This window comes from Psammomys obesus, unplaced genomic scaffold, assembly GCF_907164565.1.
Source record: "Psammomys obesus unplaced genomic scaffold, mPsaObe1.curated_primary_1811, whole genome shotgun sequence".
NCBI classification, from domain to species: Eukaryota; Metazoa; Chordata; class Mammalia; order Rodentia; family Muridae; genus Psammomys; species Psammomys obesus.
In genome coordinates this window covers 5,218,525-5,236,851 of record NW_026596131.1, presented here as the reverse complement: position 1 = coordinate 5,236,851, position 18,327 = coordinate 5,218,525, and the positions used below count along the sequence as shown (strand labels likewise).

The 18,327-nt window shown below is 46.8% G+C and overlaps 1 protein-coding gene and 1 long non-coding RNA gene across 2 annotated transcripts in view; one reads left to right on the top strand and one right to left on the bottom strand.

Annotated features, from left to right (window-relative positions):
• Positions 1–10,353: 10,353 nt before the first annotated feature.
• Positions 10,354–18,327, bottom strand: part of LOC129665636 (uncharacterized) — an 11,915-nt gene continuing 3,941 nt past the window's right edge. The window contains exon 2 of the long non-coding RNA XR_008718404.1: positions 10,354–10,836. This is a non-coding gene — a long non-coding RNA (uncharacterized LOC129665636). The remainder of the gene's footprint in view (positions 10,837–18,327) is intronic.
• Positions 15,102–18,327, top strand: part of Rgs9 (regulator of G protein signaling 9) — a 104,817-nt gene continuing 101,591 nt past the window's right edge. Inside the window, exon 1 of the mRNA XM_055592432.1 lies at positions 15,102–15,283. The gene's annotated coding sequence lies outside the window, so the exon portion shown is untranslated. The remainder of the gene's footprint in view (positions 15,284–18,327) is intronic.

The window sequence follows — 18,327 nt, the reverse complement described above, 5'->3', positions numbered from 1 at the left end:
CACATGTTCAACAGCTGCCATTAGAGATCCCTCAGCCTGAGCTAATGGCACTGAGGCCCCCTCTGGCAGACTCATTCCCAGGGAAGAGGACCTGGCCCTGCTGCAATAAGCCACTTTGGGGTCTTGGTTCCAGCAGGTTGGTGTGGAAGGAAGCATAGGTCCCAATGGACCTTTACCCTTGGTCTGTTTGTAGGGGCAGCATCAGGAGATGGCTAGAGTGGACCATCTGAGTCACAGACAACTGGAGGCCTCTCTTGCCTGTAGTGAAAGGTGCTGCTGGGTGGGAGGGTGCTCCTTTCCCAGAGACCAGACTAGACCTCAACAGCTTCCAAGTTCCCAGGCTCTCGGAGTGGATCTCAGCCCAGTCACTCCATCTCAATCATTCACTTGTTGCTCCTTGGCTGGGAACTGTTCGTGCCCTTCCCATGGGAGCCTATGAAGCCCCTGGTTATCCCCACCCTTCCCAAGGCCACCCTGGGCAGGGAGCCAAAAAAACAATTTATGGAAAAAGCAGAGGCATGATATAAATTATATTTTAACTAACCCCCCAGTTATCTGATCACCCTGGGTTTCTGCTTCAGGAACAAACCCCAAGAGTTGAACACACTTCAACAAGAGGTAGCTTCACTTCTTGCCAGGGGTGCAGCCAGAGGCAGGATGTGGCACCCAAAAGACTCTCCCTCCTCTGCTGAGCCTCTTGTGTAGTGAAACGGGTGGAGAGGACCGAGCATGGTTCTGGCTCAGCGGCAGAGTGCTTGTCTACCATGCAGCAGACCCAGCATTTGATCCCCGGCAAAGGGGCAGGTCAAGAGGTGAGGATGAAAAGAGCAAAGTACTTAGAGTTGAAAAGAAAAAAATAACAAATAAAAATAACAAATGGTTTTCTTTCTAAGAAATGAGTGGATTGCTGGAACTCCTGACTCATTTGTTTTAACAGTTGAGGAATTGGGATTAGGGATGCCATTTAACCCCTCCTGGTACAGAGAGATATCATGGTTAATTTGCCAGGAGAAGCACAGCAAGGTCCAAAGGGAAGGCTAAAAACCAAGGGCCTTCAGCTTGGATCTTGTGCCCAGAAAGATTTGCTCCCCTGTGCCCTATTGAGAATGGTGAAATCCAATAAGTGGAGAACTTTGTTAATAACCAGGAACTATGTGGTGTGTCTGGATACCTTTCCTGCCAGAGCCAAGTGTAGTCTTCTCAGATAGTAATAACATGTCCTTGGGGAGAGGTTTCTATTGACAAATTGCTTTCTTGGTTAATCTTTTACCCTTTTCAGCAGTTTCAGCCGTGTGTGTGTGTGTGTGTGTGTGTGTGTGTGTGTGTGTGTGTGTTGCTTTAATATATATGTGATATATGGTATTGTAACATTTAATACAAATTGTTGGGTTTTAAAAAATATTTACTTGTTTTTACTTATGTATGTGTGTGTGCGCATGTATGTGCGCATGTGTGCATGATTTTATGTGTCCATATGCATCAGGTACCTATAGAGGCCAGAGAATATCAGATCCTATGGAGTTTGAGTTACAAGTTGCCTTAGAGTTTTTATTGCTCCGATAAAACACCATAACCAAAAAAAAAAAAAAAAACAAGTTGAAGAGGAAAAGGTTTATTTGGCTTACACTTCCATGTCACTGTTCATTATTGAAGGAAGTCAGGACAGGAACTCAAGCAGGGCAGAATCCTGGAGGCAGGAGCTGATGCAGAGGCCACACAGGGGTGCTGTTACTGGCTTGCTCCTCCTGGCTTGCTCAGCCTGCTTTCTTATGGACCCCAGGACCACCAGCCCAGAGATGACACCACTCATAATGGGTTGGGCCCTATCCCATAAATTACTTATTAAAAAAATATCCTACAGCCAGATCTTAAAGGGACATTTTCTCAATTGAGGGTCCCTCCTTTCAGATAACTCTAGCTTGTATCATGTTGACATAAAACTATCCAGCCAATAAGTGGTTTTGAGCCTCCTGATGTGGTTGCTGGGCCCTCTTGTAAGAACAGAAAGCTATCCCAGGCATCAGGCTATCGCTCCAGCCCTTGATTTTATTTTATTTTATTTTTTGAGACAGCGTAATGCCACCAGTTGGCTAGGAATCCTCTTGCCATAGTCCCCCTCCCCCCAGCCACTTGGGATTCTAGGAATGCACCATCATGTCTGTCCTTGCTATTTCACTAATATGGCCATTAGCACTGGGAAACCACCACAGTTTTTCCTGCTCTGGTTTCCATCACACCCCAGAATGAACAAGGAACCTGTGCTACTCTTGTTTCTCTCCATCATAGCACGAATCACACTATATTATACCTGTGTCCTCCCTTGCCTACCATACCAGAAGGTGCCCTCCTGGAGGCAGGGCACAGCCAGCATTCCTGTGTTCTCAGGATCTGCTGTGGCATGTGATAAAGTCTTAACGGGTGAACACACATTCAATCAGATTACACCTTTGGCTACAGGATACCCTTTGCTTGCACTTCTGAGGGGATTTAGAGAATACCGTGTGAACCAAAAGATGCTCAAGTATGCAACAAAGACGTTTGCCGTTTGTTCAACCATGTTTGTAGCAGCTTTATTTGTAATAGCCAGAAGCTGGAAACAACCCAGATGTCCCTCAGTTGAGGAATGGATACAATTGGAATACTACTCAGCAATTAAAAACAAGGAAATCATGAAATTTGCAGACAAATGATGGGAACTAGAAAAGATCATCCTGAGTGAGGTATCCCAGAAGCAGAAAGACACACATGGTATATACTCACTTATAAGTGGATATTAGACATATAATTTAGGATAATCATACTAAAATCTGTACACCTAAAGAAGCTAGTCAGGAAGGAGGATCCTGGGTAAGATGCTCAATCCTTACTCAGAAAGGCAAATGGGATGGACATCAAAAAAGGGAGAAAACAGGGAACAGGACAGGAGCCTACCACAGAGAGCCTCAAAAGACTCTACCCAGCAAGGTATCAAAACATATGCTGAGACTCATAGCCAAACTTTGGGCAGAGTGCAAGGAATCTGATGAAAGAAGGGGGAGATAGAAAGACCTGGAGGGGACAGGAGCTCCACAAGGAGAGTGACAGAACCAAAAAATCTGGGCACAGGATCTTTTGTGAGACTGATACTCCAAACGAGGACTGTGCATGGAGATAACCTAGAATCCCTGCATAAATGTAGCCCATGGCAGCTCAGTGTCCAAGTGGGTACCCTAGTAATGGGAACAGGGGCTATCTCTGACACAAACTCAGGCTGGCTCTTTGATCACCTCCACCTAAAGGGGAGCAGCCTTACCAGTCCACAGAGGAAGGCAATGAAGCCAGTCCTGATGAGACCTGATAGACTAGGGTTAGATGGAAGGGGAGGAGGACCTCCCCTCTCAGTGGACTTGGAGAGGGGCATGGGAGAAGAAGAGGGAAGGAGGATGGGATTGGGAGGAGATGGAGAGGGGATTACAGCTGGGATACAAAGTGAATAAACTGTAATTAATAAAAAATAAAATAAAAATTAAAAAAATATATACACACACCAAAAAAGAAAAAAGAAAAAGAAAGAAAGAAAATGAGGACATGACTGCTCCAAGGTTGGGAAGGATTTCATTATAGAAATAAAGGCGAGAACAGCCAGAGACACCTGGAAATGGTGGATCGTGAAAGGAAGAGAAGAGAGAGGGGACCAGGAGCCAAGAGCAGAGGACCAAGCAAGTGCATGGCCAAAATAGCAGGTTTCTATAGGAACTAGAGGCTGGAGGAAGGGAAGGGAAACCTGGCCCCTGGGCTGGAGAGGTTTGGGGTAGGGAGGGGTAAGAAGTTCTTGAAAGAGCCACAGGTCACTGAGTGAGCCTTCTCCCGAAAGATTTCTTTGGGACCTAATATCAGGAATATAGAGTCCCAGGAAATGACTGGGGCTGGGGGGAGGGGAAGGATTCTGGCTCAGACTCATTTCTCAAACCCAGGGTCCAGATGTTGCTAATACTATGCCAATTTAGGATGACTATGTAATCTACACTGTGGGTTACTCAGGCAGTGAAGGGCAGTAAAGCATTTTTGCCATGGAGTTGGAAGGCTGGGATACAACAGTATCACGCCTTGCTTAGATGGCATAAAACTTAGAGTTAGCAAAGTTGAGTCACAAAAACCAAATTGTCTCCAGCAAATGTGTTTAAATGTTTTCTAGGAACAATACTAGGGAGTGTCTTCACATTAAATAAAATCACATTAAATAAAATCGAAAGTTCGGTTGCTCTCAGCCACATTCCAGGCTGCCCGGTAGCTTCGTGGGGCTGGTGGCCATTTCCCAGGCCGTTGTACAGAAAATGGAACAAGAGGAGACGTGAGTGACTAGATGTTTAAGGAAGGGCATTCTCTGCAAATGGGAGAGCCCAAGAGCCAGCATGTGCAAATCAGAGTGGTTTGCACAAAATCAAGTAGCTGGGGCTGGAGAGGCATAATTCTGTTCCCATGGGAAGAGTTTGGATCCCAAATAATGACCTCAGGAGCTTTCTTCGCTAAGCATGAAATCATAGGGCACCAGCACTTAAGAGATAGATGGTGGAGAACAGGGAGAAGCCAGCGAGGGGCAGAGGTATACATAGGTTGTGTCGAGCTAGTGCCTAGCTATAGGAGAGACTAGAACCCTTTGGGGTCAACAGGACATAGACACCAGCTTAGCATTTAGGGAGGGTGAGGAAAGGGTGGAGATGGTGAGGGAAGGGGTGGGGATGGCTGTAGGGACTTTGCTCGGGAGGTGGCTTGGCTGTAAAGCTTAAACAGTAGTAGTTTTGCCAACTCTCTGGGACAGACAGCTGAACTGAAGCCTTCCTTCAATGGGACCTGGATTTTTTTTTTTTTTTTAATTTAAAACAAAGGTGTAATTTCTAACTCCAGCTCCACCCTCTGAATCAGGAGGGTGACCCTGGACTTTACCCTGAGTCTGAGATTGTGAGAGACACTCCTTAGTCCTTGGGAACTTTGAGTGCTGGGTCCAGCCTGGAACAGAAGTAAGAGCCCTTTGTTCTCAGAAGCTAGGGCTGCGGAAAGCCCCCTACTTCCTGCCTAGCTGGCCATTAGCCCTCTCTCCCTGAGAGGATCTTCACTCCTCAAATGACTTCAAGTTTTGCTACAATGAAAGGGAGCCTTTGCTCCCTTTCCTGGGTTCTTCCTTCCCCCCACCCCCAACCTCCCTGTCACTCCATCTGGCCTGGGTCCCCGCAATTCCACTTTCATGTGTTGTGTGGTCTAGATCAGAGGCAAGCATCTGGGGGCTGCTGGCCCAGTGCAGAACCAATCGAAGGACTGTGCTTCTTGTTCCCCAACCCAAGTGCAAACTTCAGTGTGTCAGTGTCCAGCAGCGTGAGGCACACCTGCCCTGTGTGAGGCGGTGGGCCCATGGGAGTCTTTGAGGAGTTTACGTGGGCAAGGCGGACAGGCCAACGTGTCCTCACTGTGCTCGGTGCTCAGTGTCACAGTGGCAGCAGGGACAACTGCCCAGGCAGGGAGAGTGGGACCATCTGAACCACCTGGGAGGTGAGGGTGAGCTTCCTGGGCTGTGGAGCAACACATGGAATAATAGTGGACTGACTGCATCAGTCCATGATGCTGGCCCACCCTTCCTTCTTTGTTTGCATGTCTGTCTACCTTGGGGGGGGGGTTGTTTTTCTTCATTTCAAAAGGGTGTGTGTGTGTGTGTGTGTGTGTGTGTGTGTGTTTATGTGTGTGTGTTGCATCAGACGTCGGGTAGCGTATGTGCAAGTTAAATTCCCATGATTCCGTTTCCGTCCCTATAGCCCTGGGGTTACAGGCACATGCAGTCACCTCTCTCTTTTTCCCTAGGTGCTGAGGATTCAACCTCAGGTCCTCATGCTTGTGCATCAAGTGCTCTTACCCACTAAGCATTTCTGCAGCCCTCCCCCCTTTCAAGTCACATCTATGTTCTTTTTGTTATCCATTAGCAAAAAAATTTTTAAATCTCTTTTATTTTATGAGAAAAACGTTCATATTCCTTTTAGATTGTTTTGCTGTATTTCCATCCCTAAGATGTCAATTCTTTGGCTATTGCAGGGGGCTACATCTTCCCCGTGGTACTTTGTTTCACATAAGCTTTTCTTCCTTCTGTGTTTACCTTCTGCGATAGCTGACTCTCGGCTAGGCTCCTGGGGGTCCAGTGTGGGTTGTATAGTAAACTGCTTACAGAGTTTGTCTCTTTCAAAGCTGTAGAGTTTCTCCATGAGGTCTTTTCTCGTAGCGTTTTCTTCTTTAATAATTATTTTTAAAAAATTTTATGTACATTGGTGTTTTGTCTGCGTGTACGTCTGGCAGTGCAGGTGTTGGATCCCCTGGAGCTGGAGTTACAGACAGTTGTGAGCTGCCATGTGGGTGCTGGGAATTGAACCCGCGTCCTCTAGAAGAACAGCCAGTGTTCTTAATCGCTGAGCCATCTCTTCAGCCCCCAGCCCCTCATGGTGTTTTCTTAATTTAGAACTCCATTCACAAGTTAATTTAGAACTCCATTCACAAGTTACATCAGTTTTCAGTTCAAGGATATTCTCCATCATGGTGGGAAGGTGGCATGTGGCAGAGCTGGGAGGCACCTGGCCACACTGTGTCAGCAGCCGGAAAGCCTGGCTTCAGTTCTGAGACAGGCCGTCACTATGTATATAGCCCAAGCTGCTCTGGAACTCACTGTGCAGCCTAGTCAGGTCTTGAACCTTGAATGATTCTTCTACCCAGCCTCCCGAATGCTGGCTTTACAGCGAGATGCCACCAAGTGGGTCCTGTTTTTCTGATCTCTTGCTGTGTGCTAGGCACTATCCAAGGGTCTCTCATCTGTGATCCACATCCTACCTGAGAAAACAGAAACTCCTTGCCCTAAAAATGACCAAGGTCAGCTTCAAGGGAGAGCGTGGATTCAAATCCTGAAACTGACTCACATCATCTTCTTGAACAAACCTACTGATGTGTAAACCGTGGATGGGCCTTTTGGGAACACTCAGAGTATTGCATTGGGAGCATTTAGGAAACCCACAGTCATCTCCACTAAGGTTTATTGCTGGATGAGTGGACAACATGTCATACCTCAGGGCCTTCTTGTAACATTCCCTGTTGCTAATGGGGGGGTGGCGGGAGATGAACTAGAAGACTCTCCCTCCCCTCTCACTTTCTTACTGGTGCTGGGCATCGAACCAAGGACTTCTATTGTGCTGTGCAACGTGGTACTACCATTGAGCTACATCCCTGAGCTGAACAATAGTAAGAGTTAATAAGAACATGAAGAAGAGTTGGAGTAGCTCTCCAAACCATTGCCATGGCTTTGCTTAGCTCTGTGTGCATCCAGCGGAGGGTCTGCAGTGCACAAGGAAACCCCCCACCCCCACCCCACTCTGAGCCCCCCGCGCTGGGCGGAGCGGGGCAGAAGTTCCCTCCCACTGCTGGTTGGGCGCTGTGCCCAGACTTGGGCTTTTCTAGGTCAGGCAGTTCTATCTTCAGCCTGGCCCTAGGATACAGCTTGTGTAAAGTGCAGACAGCGAAGGCATGCTGTGTAAACACAGACTATCTCCCTCTCCAAAGTTTCCTTTTGGGGAAGCTCCTTTAAACGGGAGACTCTATTCCAACTCCTTATCAGCTTCAGTTTCCTACGCTGATATAAGGAAGCTATTAAAATCCGTTTCCTGGTATTGCCTTGACCCTACCGGGACAAGCTCCTGAAATGTCCCTTAGAGGAGAATTTTTTTTTTCACACTCCTCAAATCCATTACTCAGCCTCAAATCCCCACATCAAACAAGCCTGCAGGAACTTTGACCATGTTTCAGCCAAACCCTCTGCCCTAACGTTTACTGTTTTGCCTCAGCTGGCTTAAATGTGTTTGCTTGGCTCTCACTGAACCATCCCCTCTGCTTCTTTCACTCACATTATAAACATTTTCCCTTCTGAGTGTCTGCCAATCCCTTCATAATCCCTCACATAGCTGTGTGTGTGTGCGTGTGTGTGCATGTTCGTGTGTGTGTGTGTGTGTGTGTGTGTGTGTGTGTGTGTGTGTGTGTGATGTGTATGCACATTCATGGGTAAGAGTGCAGGCATGAATGCCATGGTGGCGGTGTGGAGGTCAGAGGACCACTTCAGGCGTCTGTCCTTAACCTTCTACCTTGTTTGAGGTGGGGTGTCTTATTCACTGCAGTATACATGGGCTAGCTAGCTGGCCTTTCAGCCTCCATGTATTCTCCTGCCTCTACCTCACCACTTGCCTTAGGAGTACAGGGACTGTAGACATGCTACCGAGTACAGCTTTGAGTGGGCGCTGGCAACCCAAACTCAGGTCTCCCACACTCGCCCAGGAGGCATTTAATTCGCTAGGTCATTCCCCAAGCTTCACAAAGGTTCTGCTCACCTGGGTAAACATCTCCTTCTTCCCTGGGCATCTTCCCTCTTGCCCTTCTGATTATAAAGGGCTCTGTCTGCACCTCTGACTGAAGGTGAGAATGTGGGGGAGGGGAGGGATCGCAAAGCATACACCAAAGATTGAGCTAAGAATGACCCAGGGCTCCCTCCTCCATCGGAACTGTGGGACTCAGTCTCCGGCCCATTCTGTGATGTGATTTGGATGTGAAATGTCCCCTACAGGCTCATGTGTTTAAACAACTTGGTCCCCAGCTGGTGATGCTGTTTGGGAAGACTGTAGAACCTTCAGGAGGCGGAGCCTCACTGGGGGCCCTGACCTTCAGCTTTTATGGCCCAGAAGCTCCACTTCCTGTCCTCTGCTTTCTGACTACAGACTCAGTATAACCAGATGCCTGGCATTCCTTCTGCAGCATCTTCTGCACTATGATGGACTGTCCACCCTCGAACTACAAGACTGAATCGCCCCTTAAGCTCTTCTCCTCCTTCCCCTTCTCCTCTTCCTCCTCCATTTCTTCTGTCTACTTGAGACAGAACCTCCTGTAACCAGGCTATTCTCAAACTTGCTATGTACCAGAGAAAAACCATGAACTCCTTTTTTTTTTTTTTTTTTCCTGAGATAAGGTTTCTTTGTGTAGCCTTGGCTATCCTGGACTCGCTTTTTTAGACCAGGCTGGCCTCGAACTCACAGAGATCCACTTGCATTTGCCTCCCAAAAGTCTGGGATTAAAGGGGTGCACTACCATGCCCCAGCTGCTCATGAACTTCTAATCCCCATAACTGCTGAGATTACAGGCACAGGCCACAATGTTCATTTTATGCAGTGCTAAGAACTGAACCCTGAATTCTACAGCGACATACCCCAAGCCCTTAAATTATTTCTTCTCATCTAGTTGGTCAGTAGCAAGAAAAGTAACTAATAAAGAAAAGTAACTAATGAGTGTTCCTAGCCTTCTGTGGATGCCTCCCCAAATGGAGGCATCCCGGGTAAACATGGTGGCACAGTGAGACTTGTGAGGGAGGGTCTTAAAAGACACTGTGGCTTCACCTGTATTCTCTTGGATTGCCTGGCAGGGGGGGAAGCTGGCTGCCACATTGTCCAGCCACTCGAGTGGCCCTCTGAAAAGACCACGTGGTGAAGGGTTGGGGTGGCATATTTCCATTACAGTTCCTAACAGTAGCAAAATCACAGTTATGAAGTAAAACAATTTTATGGTTGGTGCGGGGTTACCACAACAAGGGGAACTGCATTAAAGGGTTGCAGCAGTAGGAAGGTTGAGAACCACTGCTATCAGTCCCTGAGCAGGTAGGTATCAATGACTGTAACGACATAAGAGACCTAGGTAGGACCCTGAAGCTGAAGAGCTCCCGAACTCTAGAGCTGCTAGAACTATGGGAAACAATGGTTATTGTTATGTTAAAACCACAAAGCTTCAGAGAAGTTTAGAATATAATAGATAACCCATTTGAGGACTTAGTTGGTGCCATGCTTGCCTAGCTTGCAGGAGGCCCTGACTTCTGTCCTCAGCACCACGTAAACCTGACTGTGATGGTGCCTCCCTGTAATCTCCGAACTTGGGACGTGGAGACAAGAGGATCAGGAGTGCAAGGTCATTTGGCTACAGAGATGCAACCTGGGAGATAGGAGCCTGTGAACCTGCCCCAAAACAAAACTAAACAAAGCAACAGAAAACCCAACAGCCGAGGCCGGAGAGATGGCTCAGTGGTAAAGAGTACAAACTACACTTGCAGAGGACCTGAGTCCAGTTCCAGGCATGCAGTCAGGTAGTAAGTGCCAGGACACACGTGCTGAGACTGCCATCACTGCATGCAGTGACCCTCCCTCATTCACGGCGCCACGGGTGCCTGAAACTGTAGCCAGTTCTGGATTTCACATACACTATGCTTATTTCCCAATATGAACACTGCAACAGTAAGGTTTGATGCATAAGTTAGGCACGGTAGGAGATTAACAATATTTAATAGTAATATCAGAACAATGGTAATCATACACTCTAGTCAACGAAGACACTAATGAATTTTTTAGTCCTGGATATTTCCAGCTAGTGATATCAGACAGTGCTGACCTCAGGGAGCTAAATAAAGGTATGAGAACAGGCTATTTTACAGCCGCCCCCAAACAGCACCACTAAGTGGACGCCACACCAAATGTTCTAAGGCCAGAGCCCATGGGAGACACTTCCCATATGAATCACTACAGAGTGTAATACAGTATTCTGATCGTTTGAGGTCCGTTAAAGAGAGTGAGGGCAAAGTGACGGCCTAGCTGGAAGCTGCTAGACTTGGATTTTTCAAGCTGGAACCTGGAGCTCCCCACTCCCAGCTGCTTTGGGGCCGCCCTTGTGCTGGCTTGGAGTCTCGCATCTGGAAGCAGGATGTCAGACTGGGTGGAAAGTGCTGCCTTTATATCCTGTTCCAAGTGCTTCCTGGAAAGACAGAAGAAAGAAGAAACAGAGACTGTTGAGTCCCAGCTTGCTTCTGCTCACGGAGCAGTGAGTCACTGTTGGGAAACAGAGAACCTACGAGGGTGTCCTGACCACAGCATGAGACCACAGCTGTCATGGGAGTCCCAGGGGCTGGTCCGTGCGAGCTTGTACAGAAACCGTGCCAGGCTCATAGATTCCCCCCTGGAACTCCGGAGTCTCCCTGGGCACCCAGGGCTTCACTGAATTCTCCAATCCAGTGTCCAGCAGTGGAAGCCAGTGGGGTGGTAGATCCCGGGCTAGGAGATGGAGGGTTGAACATGCTTTATAGGATGTCCTCAGGGTGTTTCAGGTTTACAAATTACCACACATCAACCCACCCACCCCCTGTGTGGTGTGATTTAGTTGGAAGCACAGGTTTGACTAAAGGAAGGTCAGCATCTACTCAGCATTCTCAACAAAGCCCCAGGGGACCAGCCGTTCACTTAGTATTCCAAGACACTCTTGTCCCAGTAGGAAGGCATTTAAGCTACTGTCGGGGTCAACACCCTCAGCTGCCTGTGATTCCCAGGGCTGGCTTCACAGAGTACCCAAACCTGAGTGGTGTGAAACATCTAAAAAGCATTTTAAAAGACTTATTTTTATTATGTATACATGTTTATGTGAGTGTATATGGTATCTGTAGGGTCCTCAAGATGTCACTGGGTCTTTGGGTACTGGAGATGGGCATTGTAGGCTGCCCAATGAATAGGAGATGAAGAGAGAAGTAAAGATGGACCCTTTAGGGGCTGGCGAAATGGCTCAGCAGTTAAAAGCTTTGGCTGCTCTTCCAGAGGACCTGGGTTCAATTCCCAGCACCCACATGGCAGCTTACAACTGGCTGTAACCCAAGTTATGATGGATCCGACTTCCTCACACAGATATACATGTAGGTCAAATACCAAATGTACATTAAAAATAAGTAATAAATAAATTTTTAAAAATGATTTTTTTTTAAGATGGACCCTTTAGAAGACATATACACTTACTGGACAGCTTGCAGATCCAGCAAAGAAAACCAAAAAGTAGTTGTGACATAAAGGATAAGTAAGTATCAGAATAGTGTCATGACCCAGAAGCAAAGAAGGGGCCTCAAGAAGGGAGAGAGGAGTGGTATGAAAGGTGGCAGATGAGCAGAAGATGGGCTTGGCAAGATGGAGATGGAGCTCAGTTGGTAAGGTGCTTGCCTAGCATGCATGAAGCCCTGGGTTCCATCCCAGTACTATATAAAGCAGGTGTGGTGCCGTATGCCTGTGACTCTACCATTCAGGAGGTAGAGGCAGGAGGATTAGAAGTTCAAGATCATCCTTGGCCAGCATGGGGTACATGATGCCAGGAGAGAGAGAGATGGGGGAGAGAAGGAGAAGGAGAAGAAAAAAAGGGAGAGAGAGAGCAGAAGCGAGCATATGGCTTGGAATTATCATTAAGCAGCTGAAGGGGCAGGGCATACCCAGAGAGCAGGAAGTTTGTGAGAAGATGGGAGAAGAAACCTCCAAAGACAAGGGCTGGAAAGGGTAGAGTAGCAGTTGAAAGGGAGGAAGATTCAATTTCTTTTTAAAAGGATAGAAGTAGAGGAGGCTGGATAAAGAGGGAGAAAGGGAAGGAAGAAAGGAAGGAGGAAAGGAAGGAAGGAGAGAGGTAGAAGAGGGAGAGAAGAACAAAAAAAGGGAGAGGGGAGAAGGGAAGAAGGGAGATAGGAAGGAGAGACAAAGAGAGATAAAAAATCAAGATTCAAGAGCACACTCACAACTGGAGAGAGTGATGACTGTGAAAGGGGAAGTATACAACCAGATGAAGATTACTCTCTGTTTTTCTGTCTCTGTGTGTGTGTGTGTGTGTGTGTGTGTGTGTTTCAGGTCAGGGCTGCCAACTACCATTGGCCACTCCATGCTCTGTTGCCTGTCCACCAGGGATGGGGGTAGGGGTGGAGGTTGGGTTGTGGACTTAATAAGAAAGATAATGTGAGGAAGAGCTGCAGGGAGAACCTTCAGGATTCCAAAAAGGGACGTGTAGCCTATCAGGTTTTGGTAAGCTTTGGGATCATCCTAGAGTGATTGTAGCTGTAGGAGACCTTGGGGTGAGTCATCAGAAACACCCCAAGTGGGAGTGGGAGGATTCCAAGACTGAATGACACTGAATTCCAAACTCTCTGTCTAAATAAAGAAAGTGAAACCTGGGGACATTTGACAAAGTCCTACCAGATGGTCATGTCTTTGTTTTCCCCTGAATGTCATCTTCCTGTACCTTCCTATTCCCAGGAAACCAGAGCTGAAGGCAGTGGGATAGGAGCTTTGGAAAGTCCCTCACTTTGGAAGGTCAAGGTTGAACACACTTGACCTGCTTCTGTTCTGTGTTTATGAGAGAGCCACAGAAGAGGCTGGGAGCTCTGGAAGGCAGAGTCCCGAGCAGACCTGAACAGCATGGAGGCCTTGGGAACAAGGTGGCAGCAGCTAAAACAGGCCAGGGTTTATGGTGTGGGATGAGTTCGTGCTGCCCCAAGACCCTCTTTGCTTAGATCATGTGGAAGGTGTGGGCACAGTCACAAGGACACTAGGAGACAGAAGCCCCTAGCTCCTGGGGGCCCATCAGCTGTTCCGCCTTTGAGCTTAGTGTGACTCTAGCCCAGCCAGCCTGTGACTAGATCCTCAGTGCTTCCATTTTTCCATGCTAAGGACCTGGGCCAAGTGATTCCAACTCACTGTGACTTCTAACTGTAGCTCCCTCATGCAGGTGCCGTGAGAAGTCAGTGAGGGGGCTCAGCACAGCCAGCAAAGTGGGGGCAGAGCTGTTGTCCTCCCAGTGGCATGCACCTGAGGGACCTGGTGGTAGGGAGCGCTTGGGCTCCAGGCAGCAGCAACTGGGTTTTATGATCAGATGCTGAAACTTACCCTGGGACCATTCCCAGGTCCCTCTTTACTTGGAACATGGGCTGCAGTCTTAGGGGCTACACACACACACACACACACACACAGAGGAATGCTCTACAATTGAGCTATACTGCCAGTCCAATGGGGAGAGATGTCTTGACATGGGGGTGTCACAAAGATAGTAGGGTGGGCTATTTTGGGTGGACTCTACTAGGAACTGAGCCTGGGAGTCCCGGGTCAGAGGAGCCTAGAAATGAATGTACCCCTCTGTTCTGAATACCCAGAGCTCCTAGAAGGGTCTAGAATCTCTGACAGGTTAGCCTAGAGGACACCCTTCTTCCGGGTTGCATTGATGGACCCATGATGGATCCAGGTTGGAGAGTTTTAGGGAAGGTAATCACCAGCAGATGCAGCTTCAGGAATCTCAGAACCGTAGAGGAAAACAAGCCAGAGCACTTTCCAAATCTGCTAAACACTGTGAGTCACTCCACCTCCTGGAGAGCAACACCTGGAGGCCCCCCTGGGGCGGGGGAGGGGACAGAGTGCGCTCAGTCCCTCCAGGACTTTCTATCTTGATGTCACAAGCCTTTACGTGTTTACCCCCAAGGAGTGGTGAGCGGCCTAGCAGCTCAGTGGTTGAGCTTTGAAGCTGTGTTGCCTAGATTTGAATCTCAGCTTCACTCCCTCCTCATTCTGTACTAAGTCCCCAAGGAGGCGCCATATTCTTGGTTGGACAATGTCACCCCCATCTGCACAGGAAACTGATGAAGATTTTGAAGGGTCTTTTAAAAACTCTTGCATGGGTCACGGTTGTCCAAAAGGCCTCGCAGGGGGTTAGGGAGGGAGAAGCCAAAGCTGCAGCCCTCCAGGAGGAGGAAGGCTTGGCCTCAGTGAGGAAAGAAATCTTAGTCGCAAATCCGTGTTGGGTTAGGCAAGAAAGAGGAGAGACAGCTGTGTTTCTCAGGGGCTGGAGCTAGGCTGGCAGCAACCCAGGCTCCTGGGGCCACTGAACCCTAATCTGTGTTCTCTCCATCTTCCAGGATCTCCTTCTCCTTATACCGAGAGACTGTCCTATCCCAGGCACAGAGCCAAACTCTGAAAAGGTGTACCAAAAGGGAATCAAATTCCTGACGTCCTAAGAAGCCATGGACAATGGAGGAGACAGACAGCACAGAGACAAGCCGTCCTAACTATGGGCACTGCAGCAGAGTTTGCCAGCAGACTTTCTTCTTTCTAAGGTGGAATGGTACTTCCGCTGTATGAACGCGCAACACGTTTTGTTTATTCTGTCAACCGTGATGGACCTTGCTGTTGCTTTCATCTTTGGCCTAGTATGAAAATGCTGGTGCACAAACCTTTTCCTTTTTACAAGTGAAAAAAATACACAATTATGGGAAGAAGACTCCAAAAGAGGCAAGATGGAAAACTCAGCTAGCAGTGAGAAGGGTCCTGGAAGAGGATTACTCACAGGATGCAACACTTTTTTTTTTTCTTTTCTTTTTCTTTTCTGGAACTAAGAGGATGAGAAGCCAGCTAGGTTAAATGTAAGTGACACTGTGTTTCAGCCACATGTGACAGTCTTGAGGCTATAGGAGCCTTGGGTTATTCCAGGAATGGGAATGGGGCTGATATGATAAGGGATGGTGAGTAAACAAGAGAAGGACATGGGAGGGCTTGCAGCGCATGGCACCCCATTGATGGCTGTTGGTAGATTGGTTACAAACTGCCTTTTCCCTGGGAGTTATGGTAGACCATTATAGAGCTCTAGGCAAAAGAGTGAATGTCCAAATAGAGGTTTGCATGTGTGCCTGTGTCTATGTGAGAGAGAGAAAAAAGAAAAGAGAGAGAGAGGGAGGGAAGGAGGGAAGTAGAGAGAGAGGAAGAGAAGGAGAGAGAGATACACAGAGAAAGAGACAGAGTTAAATGTATGGGTATTCATAAAGTGTGTGTGTGTGTGTGTGTGTGTTTGTAGAGGCCAGAAGTTGATAGTCGATGTCAGGTGTTTTCTCTGTCACTCTCCACTTTTATCTATCTATCTATCTATCTATCTATCTATCTATCTATCTATCTATCTAATTTATTGACAGGTCCTCTCTATGTAGTCTTATCTATGACTGTCCTGGAGCTTGCTATATAGACCAGACTGGCCTCAAACTCACAGAGATCCTCCTGCCTCTGCCTGCCAAGTGCTATATACCTGTGGCACTATATATCTGGCTATTTATTTATTTTGAATGGGTCTCTCACTGAACTTGGAGTTTATTGATTCAGCCAGGCTGGGTAGTCCATGAACTCCGAAGATCTGTCTGTCTACACACACACACCACAAACTACCGTCAACACAGAGGTTACAGACATGCTGCCAAGCCTGGTTCTTATGTATATACTGGAAATTCAAACTCTGAGCCTCAGGCATGCATGGAAGAAACTTTAACAATTAAGCCATCTTGCTGGTTCCTATAATCTATCATAAAAGAAACCATTCTAGCCACAGTGGGGGAATTAGATGTTGGAAAGGGGTGTAGGGCATGAGTAAAGTACCGAGAGACCACTCAGGTACTATGATGGTTGCCTAGACACGATGTGTTGACTGATAACAGGGTCAGTAACAGAAGGAGCTGGGAACCTATTTCAATGACAGAATGCTTGCCAAGTGTGTGCAGGGCTCTTGGTACTCCTGTTTTGCCATGTTGTATATTTGTTTTTGTTTTTTGAGGCAAGGTTTCCCTATGTAGGCTTGGAACTCACTATGTAGGCTGGCCTAGAACTCATAAAGATCCACCTGCCTCTGCCTCTTGAGTGCTGGGATTGAGTGCTGCTATGTACCACTATGCCTGGCTTTAACCATTTTGTGATCCCAGAATGCTGGCAGAGCAGTTGTGCCCGGCCTAACTTTTCTTTTCACTTCTGAAACAAGCACTGTCAAAGAATATCTGGGCAGTTATAGGACAGAGTAAATCGTGTTCTAAAGCCTCTGACTCTCATTTATCCTTTCCCATTAATTGCTCAAGTTTAAGTGTTTCAGCTTTTCCCCTCATCAGACACTATTTAGTCTTTAACATTAGCTTGTATCTAATTTCTAAACCTTGTGTAGGAAACACATACAGCACTTGTAGAGGACAAAAGAAATTCGCAAAACCAGAGATATATCCAGCACTACTGCATAAAACCCATGTGGCTGCAGTTTAGGCAGGCAAACTGGTATTCCCTCATAAGGACCAGAAAATAGCAAGCATCACCATATCTGCCTTTGGTAATTTCTAACAAGCATTTCTTGGAAGTCAGTGCCCTGGACTTGTGGCAGGCACCCCACTACTTAAGACAAAGCATCCCTTCTTATAGGGAATGCTCAGGAGGTCAATCATTCTTCATGACCCTCAAAGTCCTGTCACCCCCTCACTCTCCCACCTGGTCCCACCCTTCTCCATGTGTCCACTTTGCCTGGACATGACAGAGGTACAGGGAGGGTTTGCAGCAGCAAGACATTCTCTTCCTGCTAGGCAGAGCTAATCAATTTAGAAGGACAAGAGTGCTCTCAGCAATTGATCTCATTAAAAATAGCCAGATAGAGGGAATCTATCAAACTGAATACATTTTCACCAGACTGTTTTCCCGCTAACAGCTATCAAGGTCCAAAATATAAACAAAGTAGCTTCAAAACAACAAACCAGTTATCCTAGCTTCATTTTGGTTACTGTGACAAAATATGCCGACAAAAAGGCAACTTTGGGGAGAAAGAGTTTATTTGGCTTTCAATCTCAGGTCATAGTCCGTCCATCACTTGAGTAAAATCAAGGCAAGGATCCAAGCAGCTAGTCACATCCCATCTATACTCAAGAGCAAAGAGAAAACGAACACATCTTTGCTTGCTTGCTCTCAGCTTGTTTTCTCCTTTCTTACACTGTTCTGGGTCCCCTACTCAGGGAATGATACCACTCACTCTGGCCTGTGTCTTTCTTAGTCAGTTCACAATCAAGATCCACCCTACCCCCACCTCACCCTGCCAGCCAAGCTGATCTAGATATTTCTTCATTTGAGACTCTCTTCTCAAGTGATTATTGGTTGTGTCAAATTGTCAGTTAAAACTACCCAGAACAAGTAAACAAAGTTACTTATCTTAAATGGTGTTGAGAGTCCTCATTTATTCCTTTTCTTCCTCATTTGCCCAATTCACAAACCATCTGCTACTCTACTCGTCACTTGAATAGAATGTGCAATTTATTTATATCACAAAGTAGTTTTAAAAAAAATTTATTGTGGCCTAACCGAAAAAAAAAAAAAAAAAAAAAAAAAAAGGAAAAGAAAAGAAAAAAGAAAACTCCAGACAATGAAACCAAACCAATGGAATATGAATAAAACAGGAAAACACTGGAAGGAAAAAAAGTTAGAAATCAGATGTTCAGCCTGCTTGCTCCAGACAGCCTAATGCTAGCTCTGAAGGGTTTTGATGGCCCAGATGAAAACAGTCAGGATACACATTTCTTTTCATTAGAGAAATCTGTGGGTTTTAAAAAGAAGAACTAAGTTTTTCTCAGTATCTATTATTATTATTATTATTATTATTATTATTATTATTATTATTATTATT